Below are 3,422 nucleotides of genomic sequence, written 5' to 3' on the forward strand. Positions count from 1 at the left end.
TTTCCTGGTCTTGTCGTTTGGTGTTCCAAACACCTCCTTATCTGATTGACATCTCTTTTCCTAAAAATTTGCAGTTACGATTATTTTGAAAATGTTTTCATGCCTTTAAAATGAGATTCTTCTTCCCTCATGCCCAGTAGTCACAGAGTTTGGTCTTTTAGCAGCATCACACATATCATGAAATCCTCAGTGGTACCTTATTTTAATTTTGTGTTTTTCTTTGTTGGAGTGCTGTTTCCTCTGACTTGTCTTCAAGTTCAGATATCCTGTCATTTCCCTGAGCCTCCCATGGAGACTTTACAGAGACTCTCTTCTTTGATGTACTATGTTTTCTATTTACAGCATTTCAGATCGGTTTTTCTCCAGTGTGTCTGTCTCATGGCTGAATTCCTTTTTCATACTATCTGTGTGTCACCTTTATTATTTTGTTCAGATGTTTGTGTCTTTGCAAGACTTGACAACATAATTTTGAATTCTCTGGGATTCCATCTAGCTCACTCTTCCCAGATGTCATTACTGTAGGGTTAATAAATTTTGAAAGAATTAGGTTGCCTTGGATTTCCCTGTTTGTTTCTTTCTTATGCATTGAGATTTAAACATCTAGTGTTATTTTGTTGCTTGGTCTAGTTTTTCGGCTATCTCATTTGTGGGCATCAGCTCAGAGGAGAAAACATGGCGGTGGGCAAAGTGTGAAGGAGGCCAGGGAGAAGGGATTCTGTCAGAGTCTACAGATTTTAGAGACTGTCAAAGCCATGGACGGCTACAGTTCGATAAAGAGGAGCAGAAGGGGGTGAGAGGAAGAAGAAAGGATTCAGGAGGGAGGAGAGGAGCGCATGAGAGGCAGCTGAAGTACCGCAGAGAAGGCCTTACAGTAAACCAAACCGCGCGGAGAGACACAAACAACGGTTCTAAACACAACCAAAGAGAAGGAAGCCATGAGACATGCGTACAAGGATGGAGATTAAAGAGTAAAATCAGAGCCACAGAGGATCCTCACAGAGTCCGTTCCTGTCACAGCCGTACTGAGTTAAAGGCAACGCTTTCAGACCCCTCTAGATGGGCAGTTCTCAGCCTTCCTAACGCTGCGACCCTGATGCAGTTCCTCACGTGGCGGTGACCCCCAACCATGCAATTGCCTTTGTTGCTACTTAACTGTAATTCTACTACCGAGCAGCGTCTCAGTTTCTTAGGCCGCAGTCGGGACCCACAGGTTGAGAACCGGTGCTCTAGTTCTAGCAAGTTCTCTGTGGCACTGTGTGGAGGGGAGGAGGGAGTCACTGGTCCCCGCAGCTACTGGTGTTTGGGTTCTGGTGTGTTGGGGGAGGGAAGGCTGTAAGTTCCCTCTGATGCCTGCAGTCCACCACTGCCCCTTCTGTTCCCACAGTCCCAGGGTCTGTGATGGACATCTTTCCTCGTGCAGTTTCTGCTTTTCTCAATTCTTCCGCATCAGATTCGTTTTTGGTGAGCAAAGACTGCTGCGGATTTTTTTTTGCGTGGGTTGATTTTATACACTGCTACAGTCCAGAGTTTACTACGGTTCTAATGGTCGCTGGGTGTCCACATTTTTCCCTGTGTAGACTCACACCACCCACAGACATATTTGCATGCCTTTGTCTCTTTCCCTTGCATAATTTCTAGGGTTCTAAAAGTGTGCTGAATAAAAGTCTTGAGATTGGAAACTGACTCCTGTTCTTGATCTTAGAGGAAATGTTTTCCTTTTCCACATTCAGCACGGCTTTGCTGTGGCTTTGTTATGTATCGCCGTTAGTTGATGATGATCCTTCTAGATCTAACTTGTTCAAAGCTTTCATTGTGAAGGGATGCTGAATTTTATCAAACCTGCTTTCAGCTTCCATTGAGATAATCATGTGATTTTTAAAATAAAATCCTTCGTTGGGTTGATGTATTTATATTTATGGATTTGAATGTGTTAAGGCTTTCTTGTATTCCTGGTTTGATCATGGTGTATATGAACCTTTTGGCCCGCTGTTGAACTTGATTAAAGAGTATTTCGCTACAGACTTCTTTATTCAACGGGGATATTAGTCTATAGGTTCCTTTCTTTTCCTTTTCTTCCTTTCCTTTCTCCCCTTCTTTTTCTAGATTCTTACTGGTCTCATCAGGAGGGTAATGCTGGTCTCATATAATCAATGTGTTAGTTATTTGAAAGTTAGAAAAAAAAATTCAGAAGTGAAGCCAGCCAGTCCTGAGTTTTTCTTTGTTGGGAAGCTTTGTATTACTGGTAAAATTTCATTATTGATTTCTTTTCCTTACTAGGTCAGCTGTTATTGGTCTATTCAGGTTTTTAATGTCATCTTTGTTGAATTTTGGTTAGTGTTGTATCTTTTAAAAAAGATCTTCTAATTTTTCTGCTTTAAAAAAGTTCTTCTAATTTTTCTGCTTTGTTAGCATATAGTTTTTTTTTAAAATCCCTAAAAATCCTTTGAGTTTTTGTGTAACATCTTCTTCCATAACTCTAATTGAATTTAGCTCCTCTCCCCAGCCCTGATCTGTTAGTATAGCTAATTGTCAGTTCTGTTTCTTTTTAACTACTCCACGTTTTCATGGATCCTCTGTATTGTTGTTTTTTTGTTTTTTGTTTTTTTACTGTTTCATTTATTTCTGCTCTGATCTCTTAATTTCTTTCATTCTGCTTCGGGGTATGGTTTCGTTTCAATTCTCTGAGACCTTGAGATGGATCATTAAGATGCTCATTTGAAATCAGTCTTTTTGTTTGTTTGTTTTGCATTGGATACTCTGCTATAAATTTCTCTGATAGCCCTTTAACTTTAATCATTATTTTTATAATTCACATATGTACACTTTGGATACTGACCACACTTAGCCTAACCCCTACCTCCTGGCCACCCCTTGGCTACCCTTCACACATCCCACAAAAATCCCTCTCATGCATTCATGTCCATCTGTTTTGTTTTGTGACTCACCAGAGTTAACTAGGGCCATCTGTGTGACTGTTGGAGCCTTGTGCACTCAGCGAAGTGCACACAACTAAAGACAGTGGTTCCTATTCTCTTAGATTCCACTGGTAGCTATTAGTTTGGTGGCAAAGGGTAGGACCTATGAACTGATCTCCCCCCCATCCCTTTTTTATATGGATGGTCTTGTGAAGGCCCTTGCACATAGCTAGAGTTGATGTGAGTTAATGATTCTAATAGATGCTTCATTTTGTAGCCCTTTATCCTATCAGCTGGCTCCTACAAATATCTATCTCTTCTGAGCTATTTCTTGAGCCTTAGAGGAGGTGGGACAAGTGACCTGTTTAGGAATGGGCCCATATCCTTCACTTATTTTCTGCATGTTGGGCAACCACGAATCTCTGCGTTTACTGTTGTTATCACTATTGATAAAGGCCGGAAGCTAGAAGGCAGCCTGCTGCTGTGTAAGTTCAGTTCACTGTCAGA

This window comes from Psammomys obesus, unplaced genomic scaffold (assembly GCF_907164565.1).
Source record: "Psammomys obesus unplaced genomic scaffold, mPsaObe1.curated_primary_1811, whole genome shotgun sequence".
Lineage (NCBI taxonomy): Eukaryota > Metazoa > Chordata > Mammalia > Rodentia > Muridae > Psammomys > Psammomys obesus.